Genomic DNA, 13,275 nt, shown 5'->3' on the forward strand with positions numbered 1-13,275 from the left:
GCTTCGGTAAAGAAAGCTCCATGTCTTTGAAGAGAGGACACACAGCTGCAGGCAAAGGATCCTGGGCATCCCAAGGACTTTGACCAAGCCCAAAGAACTCTCCAAAGTGGCAAGGAACTGAGACAGGGAATTGTGTACAGGAGCACATATTATTTTGTCTAGATATGTGTATTCCCCATGTTGTTAAGTAAAGAGCCATGGTGTTTTAGAATCCTGTGCAAAGTCTGTCTGTGCACCCCTGAAGAAGTAAACTGTACAACCAGAGCACCCCCATGTCTGGAGCTCTGGAAGAGGTCTATTTAAGCTACAAGAGAGTCTGAGGGGTTCAACACTGGTCTCAAGGGTTAGGCAGGTGGACCACAGGGTCTCAGCTCTCAGAAGGGGGTGCTAGGCAGAGGATCTGCACCCTACGAGTATGCCTAGAGATTCCAAGTCTTTGACAATGCCTGGAGTCTGTTCAGACTATGAAGGCTTAAAGCAGATGGGTTCCAGTGAGGGGCATCACCTCACAGCAGGACGGTGAGTGTCCAAGAGGGAAGCTCAACTAGATATATGACACTTTTAAAAGAAAATATTAAAATATCAAAATCAAGATTGCAAAGATAGGAAATAAAATTCTCAACAATCCATAGGTCAGGACTAAGACTGTGATAAATGCATATTGTCAGTGTTAAGAATAATGTGTTTATTACGTGGGCAATGTAAGATTTATGAGGCCCTTAGCTATGCTTTTAGGTGCTCTGGTTTTGTAAGTGGTGTGGCAGGTATGTACTACACATTGTTGACAGTCAGCAACATTAGCTCATTTAAAACCCATTCTTATTGTTTTAGAATAATAATTTATTTAGAGATGCTCCAAGATTCCATTAATTGCTGTTTGCAATTCAATTTGAGATCTTCAAATGGAAGTTGTGGTAAGCTTTAAGGGCTGAGCTTCCCAAGATGGAGCGTGGGTGAGGTGCTGTGAAGCTCTTGTGTTATGCACAGCCAGATGAAACCGGTCACAGAATAAAGCAGATCTTTTGCAAATACCTGAAGCACTGAACATAACAGGGTACCAGAAGTATACAAGGACTAAGAAATACCCCGTGTAGAAGAATGGAGCACTTAAAAGCCCCATCAGAGTGAAACTCCTTCAAAATGTGGGAAACAACTGGAAAAGGTTTACACAATGCTTCCCTCTGAATCTGCAAAGCAATGGATGCTAGCAAAAGAGAAAACAGTCAGAAAGTAGCTATTGTCAGAAATGAGGGTGTCTCTCAAGCACTTTATGTGTTTAACGGTTTTCAGTTAACACAGACAGAGGAGGTTAATTATGAAATTGTATCACAGAAATGTGTGGAGTACTGCACTCCACTGAAAAATGAATCACATGAGAGAGAGGTTTTTATGCAGTGTTGTAGCTTTGTTGGTCCCAGGATATAAGAGAGACAAGGTGGGTGAGATAATATCTTTTATTGGACCAACTTCTGTTGGTGAGAGAGACACATATTCCAGAAGAAGAGCTCTGTGTAAGCTTAAAAGCTTGACTGTCTCATCAACAGAAACTAGTCCAATAAAAGATATTACCTCACTCACCTTGTCTCTCAAGAGATGTTTTTAAACAGTAGTGTAGAACAAAGGTAAAACCATAGAAGACTTTGTAACTGATCTAAAGCTGAAGAGCCAATCTTCCAATTTCTTGAGGGGTGGAGGGTGGAGTCTGAGCCCCTGATTAAAAAAAATAAAAACCAACAGATCGCGATTGGGATCCAGAACCAAAAAAAAAAAACAAAACTCAGAGAGACACTATTGGGAAATCCAGAATTAACCCTTGACAAAACAATTAGAATTGACCAAGCAACAGAAGTCACCCAAACTGGAATGAAGAGCGTGGATGTAGAGCGTGGACGTAGAGCTTTGACACTACAGACATGATAGAGAATCCAAAATACCGCAAGAAAAGTGACCTGAGGCAGAAAGGCACATGGCGCACAAGTCAGAATCAAGCAAAAATAGCACATGGAGCTGCACATTCTGTGACATTTACCACAAGTCAGGACAATGCCTGACATATAGGAAAAGATGCAAGAAACGTAACGCATTACATCACTTTGCAAGAACCAGCAGTGTGTGCACCCATTAGTTCATGTGAATTCGTCATTAGAGTGATGGATAACACTGCAGCAGCCGAAGACTGGACTGCCAGCCTGCAAGCAAACGGGATGTATATTAATCTTAAGTTGGACACTGGTGCACAAGCCAAAGCATTTCCAGAAACAGTGATATTAACACTATACAAAAGCTACTGGTATTGGAGAGTCAATGGATAAAACTCAGGGATTATAGTGGTGAGTTTATCCCCACTAAAGGCATGTGAACTAGATGTATGGGTAAATAAATTCAGAAAGTTACAATTTGTAATAATACCAGGGAAAAGAGCGCCTGTTACTGAGTTAAAAGCATGTCAAATGCTTGGTCTCTTCAAGAGGAAGGACTCAGAGATAGAGAAACAAAACAACTGAGGAAGAGTTTGAGGAGGTCTTCCAGAGGACAGAGAAGCTTTCAGCAGAGTACAGAATAAACCTGAAAAAGCCCAACTATCCAACAATTCACATCCCTAGGAAAGTTTCCCTTGCCTCAGGGCAGAGGTTAAAATAGGAGCTGGATTGGTTCGTTGCTCTGGGAATCATAGAACAAGTAGAGGAACCAACAGGGGTATGCTCATTGGTCACTGAAGAAAAAACAACAAACCTTCACTTATGTACAAACCCAAAAGCATTAAATAATTACATGAAAAGGGAATTTTCCTCTCTACCTACAAGGGGAGAATTTTTGGAGGAGACGGCTGGTGCCAAATATATTTCATTGCTTGACATATTCTGGCAAGTGACCTTAGAAAAACAGCACATTTGTGCACTATCAGCACCTGGTTGGGGAGACATTGTTTCTACAGACTGCTATTTGGGTTGTGTTCAGCATCCAAAGTGTTTCACTGGAAAATATAGCACGGTTTTGATGGTCTAGAGGTTTACATAGATAATATTTTGATCTGGGGAGAAACAGCAGAAGAACATGACTAGAGGCCCTCAGCAGTTTTGGAAAGAACCAGAGCGGCTGGCCTAAAGCTAAACGAACAAAAAAACAGTTACCTACTTTTTGTAACTGTTGTTCTTTTGAGATGTGTTGCTCACGTCCATTCCATTGTAGGTGTCTGTGCCCCCATGTGCGCAGTCATCGGAGACTTTTGCCTTAGGGAGTGCCGCAGTCATGGCGTGGTATGTCTGATGCCGCCGTCCCGGCGTCCTCTCAGTTCCTTCTTGCCGACAATTCCAACAGAGGGGCAGGAGGGCAGGTAATGGAATGGAAATGAGCAACACATCTCGGAGAACAACAGTTATGAAAGGTAGGTAACCATTTTTTCTTCTTCCAGTGCTTGCTCATGTCACTTCCATTCTAGGTGACTCACAAGCAGAATCCTCTGAGGTGGGCTCGGAGTACACAGCTTTGCAGATTGGAGCACTGCTCTGCCGAAACCAGCATCATCTCAAGCCTGCTGGGTCCGCGCATAATGTGACGCGAACGTGTGGACAGACGACCAGGTCACAGTCCGACAAATTTCTTGGATCAGCACTTGAGTGCGGAAGGCTGCCAAGGAAGGTTGCACCCTAGTTGAGTAAGCCGTCATGACTGCTGGCGGGGGCACTTTTGCCAGCTCGTAGCAGTAGTGGATGCAGGCTGTGATCCAGGACGGGAGTCTCTGGGCTGACACCGTGCAACCTTTCATCCTATCAGCAACAGCCATGAACAACTGTGTTGACTTATAGAACAGCTTTGTTCTATCAATGTAGAAGGCTAGTGCCTGCCTGACATCCAGGGTATGCAGCCTGCGCTCCTTATCCATTGCATGAGGTTTCAGACATAGGACTGGTAAGTAAATATCTTGGCCCATGTGGAATTGGGAAACGACCTTGGGCAGAAAGGCCGGGTGAGGATTCAGTTGGACCTTGTCCTTATAGAAGACCGTATAAGGGGGCTCTGACCCGAGCATCTTGATCTCAGACACCCGACGGGCCAAAGTTATAGTGACCAAGAAGGCACCCTTCCAGGAGCAAAGCAAAAGGGAGCAGGATGCCAAGCCTCAAAGGGAGGACCCATAAGCTTTGACAGCATGAGATTGAGGTCTCAAGGTGTGACCGGGTCCCTGACGTGCGGGTAAAGGTGCTTCAGCCCTTTCAGGAACCGTGCCGTCATGGGATGGGCGCAGACCGACCTGCCTTGAAATAGAGGGTGGAACGTGGAAATGGCTGCCAGGTGAACTTTGACCAAAAACAACAGCAAGTCCTGGAGCTTGAGGTGGAGCAGATAGTCCAGGACGTCCTGCAGCGAGGCCTCCTCTGTATAAATGAGCTGATCCGAGGCCCAACATGTGAAGCATTTCCACTTCGCCACATAGGTAGCCCTGTGGAGGGTTTTCTCATGCCCAGCAGAACTCACTGGGCACCAGGAGCACTACTGCTTCTCCCCGCTCAGCCACGCAGCAGCCAGGCTGTCAAGTGCAGTGCCGTGAGGTTTGGGTGCAGCAGGATGCCGTGGTTCTGGGACAGCAGACCCGGTCGAAGAGGCAGCTGCAGTGGGGTGGCTGCTGACAGGCTCAGCAGCATGCCAAACCAGGGTTGCCAAGGCCACTCTGAGGCAACGAGGATGATCATCACATTGTCTTGCTTCACCTTGAGCAGGACCCTGTAGATTAACGGCACCAGCAGAACGGCGTACATCAACGCTCCCAACCACGGAATCAAGAAGGCGCCTGCTCAGTTGAGAGCAGAACATGTGGCACTTCCTGTTCTTCCAAGACGTGAACAGGTCCGCCTAGGGAGTCCCCCACTGGAGGAAGATTAGAGTGGCCACTTCTGGACCACTCGTGGCGAGACGAGAAGGACCTGCTGAGGCGATCTGCCAGGACGTTCCTAGTTCCAGGCAGAAGGGCCGCTACCAGGAAGATGATGTGCTGTACAAAGAAGTCCCAGAAGCTGAGAGCATCCTGACAAAGGGCCGAGGACCCGGCACCGCCCTGCCTGTTGATGTAATACATTGCGGCCGTATTGTCCGTCAGGACCTGCACCACCTTGTCCTTCAGATGGGGTAAGAAAGCCTGGCAAGCCAGGTGAACCTCTCTGAGTTCCCTGACTTGATGTGCAGGGCTAGGTCATGTTGCAGCCAAGGCCTTTGGGTGTTGAGCTCACCCAGGTGGGCCCTCCACCCTATATCCAATGCTTCCGAGACCAGGGTGAGCGAAGGGGACGGGGTCACAAAGGGAACCTCTCGCAGCATCAGTTCGAGGTCCTGCCTCCAGTCCGAAGACTGTAGGACATGGCTCGGCACCGTGACCACTCCGTCCAGGGGGTGCCTGCTGGGAATGTAAACTGAGGCCAGCCATGTTGCAGGGGCCTCATATGGAGTGGGGCATGGCTGATCATAGCTGTACATGCAGCCATCTGGCCCAGTCACAGGCATGTATGGGCCGTGGTGGGCCCTTATGTGGGAGATTAAGTCTGCCCTGGCCTGAAACTGTGCTTCTGGAAGGAAAGCCTTAGCTTGCATAGAGTTGAGAACTATCCCTATAAACTCTATGTGTTGCACTGGTGTTAACGTGGACTTCTCCACGTTTATCAACAGGCACAGGCTGAGAAAGGTGGAGCAAACCAGACTGAAGTTTCTTTGCACCCACTCCGGAGACCTGACTTTCATGAGCCAGTCGTCGAGATACGGGAACAGGTGGACCCCACACCGCCTAAGATAAGCTGCTACTGGCACCATGCACTTGGTGAACACCCTTGGGGCTGACGATAGGCCAAAAGGGAGCACCGTGAACTGGAAATGCCGTCCTACCACTATAAAACGGAGGAAATGCCTGTGTCCTGGGAATATGGAAACATGGAAATATGCGTCCTTCAGGTCGAGAGCAGCGTACCAGTCTCCCAGATCCAGGGAAGGGATGATGGAAGCCAGGGAAACCATGCAGAGCCTCATCTTCTTGAGAGACTTGTTGAGGCGACACAGGTTCAGAATGGGTCTGACCCCCAGGGTGTTTAGAGGGCCCAGGCTGTGCAGGTGAATGGTCAGAATAGGGGTGATGCTGGCTGAAGCTACTGTCCCTTCTTACAGAACCTTGGCGGGGCTGCCAAGGTCTTGGCGGTGAGGGCGGCCAGAAGGGCTTCCAAGCAGGCTGCGGCGTATGTATGCCCAGCGAACGAAAGGTGGTGTGGTGTCTGTCTGCTCAGAGAAGAGACCAACCCTGAGGTCTTGGACTGAAGTCTGCAGCTCCTGCGAGAGGCCTGCCATTTGTAGCCACGAGCTACACCTCATCACCACCGCCTACGCGACTACCCGAGCCGTGGAGTCAGCCGCATCTCAGGCCATTTGCAGGGAGCACCTGGCTGCCGCTGTGCCGACCTCAACCAGGGTGCCAAACTCCTGGGTCTTTTGGGAGGGACTCCTGGAACTTGCGGAGGGTATCCCACAAATTAAAGTTGTACCTTCCCAGGAGAGCACTGGTTTGCCACCTGGAACTGTAGGCTGGCAGTTGAATACATCTTTCTCCCAAAGAGATCCAGGCTTTTGGCCTCTTTATTCTTGGGAGTGGAGGAGGTATAGAGCTGTTTTGTCCTTTTCATTGGCTGCGGAGATGACCAACGAGGCTAGGGGTGGGTGTTTAAAAGCTTGAACCCTTTAGCCGGGACAAAGTATTTTTTCCTCCACCCTTTTGGAAGTGTGAGGGATGGACGAAGGGGTTTGCCAAAGGGCCTTGGCAATCTTTAAAACCCCTTTGTGGACTGGCAAGGCGAGGCGGGCCAGGGTGGAAGCGGAGAGGACATTGAACAATGAGTCTGTCTGCTCGGCCACCTCCTCTACCTCTTAGCCCAGATTGTCCGCCACTCTCCGGAGCAGAGTCTAATGCTTCTTAAAGTCATCAGGAGGGCTAGCCCTCGAAGTCCTGCCACTGCCTCGTCTGGAGATGAAGAGGATGCTAGGGTTACTGGATGGGGATCCATGGCATCTTTCCCCCAAGGGGAGGGAGGTTTCGGGGTGGGTACTGCTTCCTCCACCCCAGCCTTCAAGCGATCGGCATGCACCAAGCCCAGTGCCATTGGGATCACCAGTGCCGCCCACGCTGCTGGCACCGTGTGGGACGCTGGTGCCATCTGTTGTTTCACCAAGGCAGCTGCTGATGATCGCTGGGAAGGGGGCATAGCCATCGCTGGCAATCCCCACAAGCTCCAATAAGGCCACTGGGCTGGCCACTGTTCCTGGTGCCACGTCTGCCATGTTGGGACTGATGCAACGTTGGGACCCCAGTCATGCCGGTGGGATCTAGGTGAGGGGCTAAACCAAGCCTCTAAGCCAGAGAAATCCCCTTCTGGCGACCATGGAGGAGCCATTGACACCTGGGTGCGTCTGCTGACAGTTGTTGTCGAGGACCGGGGACCGGAGTGAGACAATCGGTGATGGTACCGATGCGAACAGTAGCGACGTGTAGGAGACTGGGGCCTGGATGGGGATCGTTCTCACGTGGCAGGCGATAGGGAACGGTGATACAATGTAGGAAGATGAGCGGCGGTACTACGGAGACCGAAGCCGGTCTCTAGGCGAACCTCGTCGAGGTAGCAGTGACCATGATTACAGCAGCTCCGGGGATTTGAGCCGCAGGGGAGAGAAGCTGTTTCGCCTCATAGGATCGACTGCACTCTGCAACTCCCCCCGAGACTGCAGCAGCTGGCTTGCCATCCTGGGGAGTCTTTGCCGCTTCCTGTTGCCCCAGCTGCGTAGCCAATACCAGTGGAGGTCTCTGCTCCCTTCAAGCCAGGGAGTCCTGGGAAGGCGCCGGTGCCGATGGGGGCTTGGGTCCCAAACTGCTTGAGTCAGTGATGGAATTTTCAAGGGGCTCAGAGTTTCCGCCGGAAAGGAGTGCCCTCATGGCTCCAGGAAGGCCAGGCGGCCGAACCAGGTCCCTTGCCCGAAGGCCCTTGGGCCTTTTTGACTCGTACCGGTGAGCCGTACTTCCGGGCCTCCTTCTTAGGCACCAGGAAATTCGAATGGTGCCGGGCAGAGTCTGTTGCCGGGGGTGCACTACACACCAATGCCGAGGTACTCGCTGACTCCTGGCGGGAGGGCTCGGATGCCAGGCAAAGGGCTGACTCCATTAGAAGAGCTTGGAGTTTAATATCCTGTTTCTTTCTGAGCTTGTGGCCGAAAGTTCTTAGAAATACGACACTTCTCCTTGATGTGCGATTCACCCGAGCACTTGAGACAGCCGCGGTGGGGATCACTAACAGGCATAGGCCTGCTATAGTCCGTGCAAGGTTTGAACCCAGGGGACTGGGGCATCACCCGCCTGGGGCAAAGTCCCACTAGGGGACAGGGGTGGGCAAACTACGGCCCTTGGGCCACATCTGGCCCATCAGAGCATTTAATCCGACCCTCAGCTCCCGCTGAGGAGCGGGATTGGGGGCTTGACTTGCTCCACGAGGCTCCCAGGAAGCAGCCGGCATGACCCCCCCTCCAGCTCCTACGTAGTACCCGGTTCCCTGCCAATGGGAGCTGCAGGGGCGGTACCTCCGGACTGGGCGGTGCACAGAGCTGCCTGGCCGCACCTCGCAGCTGGAGGGTGGACATGCTTCTGGGAGCTGCCTGTGGTAAGCGCTGCCTGGAGCCTACACCCCGAGCCCACCCCACCCCGTGCCCCAACCCTCTGCCCCCAGCCCTGATCCCTCTCCCCCCTCTGAACCCCTCAGTTTCAGCCTGGAGCCCCCTCCTGCACCCCAAACCCCTCACCCCAGAGCCCTCACACCTCCACATCACAACCCGAAGCCCCCTCCTGCACCCTGAACTCCTCATTTCTGGCCCCACCCCAGAGCCTGCACCACGAGCCGGAGCCCTCACCCCCTGCTGCACTCCTACCCCCAATTTTGTGAGCATTCATGGCACGCCATACAATTTCCATACCCCGACGTGGCCCTCAGGCCAAAAAGTTTGCCCACCCCTGCACGAGGAACTCTAACTATCAACAAACTACAAAGAAACAATTAAAACTATTTCATAGAATCATAGAATATCAGGGTTGGACAGGACCTCAGGAGATCATCTAGTCCAACCCCCTGCTGAAAGCAGGACCAATCCTCAACTAAACATCCCAGCAGGGCTTTGTCAAGCCTGACCTTAAAAACCTCTAAGGAAGGAGATTCCACCACCTCCCTAGGTAACCCATTCCAGTGCTTAACCATCCTCCTAGTGAAAATGTTTTTCCTAATATCCAACCTAAATCTCCCCCACTGCAATTTGAGACCATTACTCCTTGTTCTGTCATCTGCTGCCACTGAGAACAATCTAGATCCATCCTCTTCGGAACCCGCTTTCCGGTAGTTGAAAGCAGCTATCAAATGCCCCCTCATTCTTCTCTTCTGCGGACTAAATAATCCCAGTCCCCTCAGCCTCTCCTCATAAGTCATGTGTTCCAGTCCCCTAATCATTTTTGTTGCTCTTTGCTGGACTCTTTCCAATTTGTCCACATCCTTCTTGTAGTGTGGGGCCCAAAACTGGACACAGTACTCCAGATGAGGCCTCACCAATGTCGAATAGAGGGGAACGATCACGTCCCTCGATCTGCTGGCAATGCTCCTACCTATACAGCCTAAAATGCTGTTAGCCTTCTTGGCAACAAGGGCATACTGTTGACTCATATCCAGCTTCTCGCCCACTGTAACCCTTAGGTCCTTTTCTGCAGAACTGCTGCCTAGCCAGTGGTCCCTAGTCTGTAGCAGTGCATGGAATTCTTCCATCCTAAGTGCAGGACTCTGCACTTGTTCTTGTTGAACCTCATCAGATTTCTTTTGGCCCAATCCTCTAATTTGTCTAGGTCCCTCTGTATCCTATCCCTACCCTCCAGCGTATCTACCTCTCCTCCCAGTTTAGTGTCATCTGCAAACTTGCTGAGGGTGCAATCCACACCATCCTCCAGATCATTTATGAAGATATTGAACAAAACCGGCCCCAGGACTGACCCTTGGGGCACCCCACTTGATACCGGCTGCCAACTAGACATGGAGCCATTAATCACTACCCTTTGATCCCAATGGTCTAGCCAGCTTTCTATCCACCTTATAGTCCATTCATCCAGCCCACACTTCTTTAACTTGCTGGCAAGAATACTGTGGGAGACGGTATCAAAAGCTTTGCTAAAGTCAAGGAATAACACGTCCACTGCTTTCCCCTCATCCACAGAGCCAGTTATCTCGTCATAGAAGGCAATTACATTAGTCAGGCATGACTTGCCCTTGGTGAATCTATGCTGACTCTTCCTGATCACTTTCCTCTCCTCTAAGTGCTTCAGAATTGATTCCTTGAGGACCTGCTCCATGATTTTTCCAGGGACTGAGGTGAGGCTGACTGGCCTGTACTTCCCTGGATCCTCCTTCTTCCCTTTTTTAAAGATGGGCACTACATTAGCCTTCTTCCAGTCATCCGGGACCTCCCCCAATTGTCATGAGTTTTCAAAGATAATGGCCAATAGCTCTGCAATCGCATCCACCTTTAGCACCCTTGTATGCAGTGCATCTGGCCCCACGGACTTGTGCTTGTCCAGTTTTTCTAAATAGTCCTGAACCACTTCTTTCTCCATAGAGAGCTGGTCCCCTCCTCCCCATGCTGTGCTGCCCAGTGCAGTAGTCTGGGAGCTGACCTTGTTTGTGAAGACAGAGGCAAAAAAAGCATTGAGTACATTAGCTTTTTCCACATCCTCTGTCACTAGGTTGCCTCTCCCATTCAGTAAGGGGCCCACACTTTCCTTGACCTTCTTGTTGCTAACATACCTGAAGAAACCCTTCTTGTTACTCTTAACATCCCTTGCTAGCTGCAACTCCAAGTGTGATTTGGCCTTCGTGATTTCACTCCTGCATGCTTGAGCAATATTTTTATACTCCTCCCTGGTCATTTGTCCAATCTTCCACTTCTTGTAAGCTTCTTTTTTGTGTTTAAGATCAGCAAGGACTTCACTGTTAAGCCAAGCTGGTCGCCTGCCATATTTACTATTCTTTCTACACATCAGGACGGTCTGTTCCTGCAACCTCAATAAGGATTCTTTGAAATACAGCCAGCTCTCCTGGACTCCTTTTCCCCTCATGTTATTCTCCCAGGGGATCCTGCCCATCAGTTCCCTGAGGGAGTCAAAGTCTGCTTTTCTGAAGTCCAGCGTCCGTATTCTTTATTTATATTTACAAAACCCTACGGCTGAAGAACTCTTAACGAGGTGAGACCAACCGCTAAGCACTTGTGAAGCAAGGGAGAGAGATGCTCCGACTAACCACCATGGATGGTAAGAAAGAACTGAGGGCGCGACACTCCAGGGGGCTCCATGGCCATCCCTACGGATATCACTAAGGTAAAAGTCTCTGACTACCGTGCATGTGGGCACACGCACACCTGCAATGGAATCAACATGAGCAAGCACTCGAAGAAGAAATATAAATTCCATGTAACATAAATAACATACTTGGGAGAGAAGTTAACATAGCAAGGTGTACAGGCAGAGGCCATCATCACCTACATGCCTGCCCCAGCAGAAAAGGAAGGGCTACAAAGATTCCTTGGACTGGTGAACTGTGTAGAGAAATATATGCCTAATCTAGTTGTGCAAGACAGCAACCTAGGAGAGGAACTGTCCGAAGGACATGGGATTCAACTCTTAATGAAGAATTTGAGAAACTGAAGGCGTTAATTAAAGAGGCCCCAGTCCTGAGTAAGAGTAAGCGCAAAAGTGAGCTGTCCACAGACACCTCCAAGGGGGGTATTGTTATGGTTGTCTTACAACAGTATGATCAAAACTGAAGACAAGTGGCATAAGCATCACAGGCGTTACCAAAAACAGAGTGTCAAGATGCCCAAATAGAGAAGGAGGCTTAGGCCTTAGTCCATAGCTGTAAAAAGTTTCATGGCTTTATTTATGGGAAACCAATGTTAGCTGAAACTGACCATAAACCACTTATAGCCGTTACCAAGAGGGGCCTGGCAAACACTTCCCCGGAGAATAGAGATTTTTTTTCAGCTATAAAGGTAGTATTTGCAAATTGAATGGGAGAGATTTGCTGGTTGCAGACACTCCCTACAGCTTTCAGAGTAGCAGCCGTGTTAGTCTATATCTGCAAAAAGAAAAGGAGTACTTGTGGCACCTTAGAGACTAACAAATTTATTTGAGCATAAGCTCAGCTGTAGCTCACGAAAAGCTTATGCTCAAATAAATTTGTTAGTCTCTAAGATGCCACAAGTACTCCCTACAGCATTTGACAAAAGTTCAGTGCAGCTAAGTAGGCACAGACTTGTTTACGTTGGCTGCAGAAAAGCTATGTACTTGTCCTAGACTATTATTCTCAGTTCCCTGAGATGGCTTTACTAGAAAATACTACAGCTAAATAGGTGATTAGATTTGACATGCACATTTATGCTAGACATGGTACACCTGATAAAGGGCCACAGTTTAGTGGGCATGAGTTTAAGCTGTGAAGTACAGATTTAGACATGTAACGATTAGTCCCCATTAACCCCCATCTAATGAGTTGGTGAAAAACGGTGTCACAATAATGAAGTGCTTTACTGAAAAATGATGAAGAGTCAGACTTTGATCCATGTTAAGCACTGTTAAATTACAGAATGGCACCAAGCGTCCAACTAAAACAAGAATGCCTGCACTGTTAGAAACTGATGTCTGAGTCACTGGGGACTTGCAGATATATAAAAGAGACCAATAAGGCAAAACAACAACAACAAAAAACCAATATGATTTGGGGTACCCGGAGCTGACACTTCATGAAAATTATGCTGTGAATATCTATGACGGAAACAAGAGTCCCACACAGCAGTAGTGTCTTGAGAGCTAGCCCCATGGTTGTATGAGGTCATCACCCCATTCGAACACATCCTACGGAGGAATAAGTGATGCCTTCTTCAAATCCCAGAAGGGAGGGAGATAAGAGGCACAGAGCCTGACATTTGAATCAAGAAGGTCTCAGACAGGCAACAACCCCAGCAGGTTGAGACCACAGAATCCCAGGACTTGGAACAACCTGCCACCTTCTGACAGCAGTAGTGCTGATGTTATAGGGGAGCTGTGTAGGTTCAAGTGACTGAGCCGAAAACCTCAAAATCTAACTGAGCATGTTTAGCAGTTTAGCTCTTAGGTTGGTTAAAAGTATTTGTGTGTTGTGTTAATGTTGCTTTTTAAGTGTTCTAGTTATTAAGTTTTGG

At 49.4% G+C, this 13,275-nt stretch overlaps 1 protein-coding gene across 10 annotated transcripts in view; it reads right to left on the bottom strand.

Annotated features, from left to right (window-relative positions):
- TSPAN11 (tetraspanin 11) overlaps window positions 1-13,275 on the bottom strand; it is a 219,058-nt gene that overhangs the window by 100,097 nt on the left and 105,686 nt on the right. The gene's annotated exons all lie outside the window — the stretch shown is intronic.

Source organism: Lepidochelys olivacea (assembly GCF_965140295.1).
Source record: "Lepidochelys olivacea isolate rLepOli2 genome assembly, chromosome: 1".
Taxonomy (NCBI): Eukaryota; Metazoa; Chordata; order Testudines; family Cheloniidae; genus Lepidochelys; species Lepidochelys olivacea.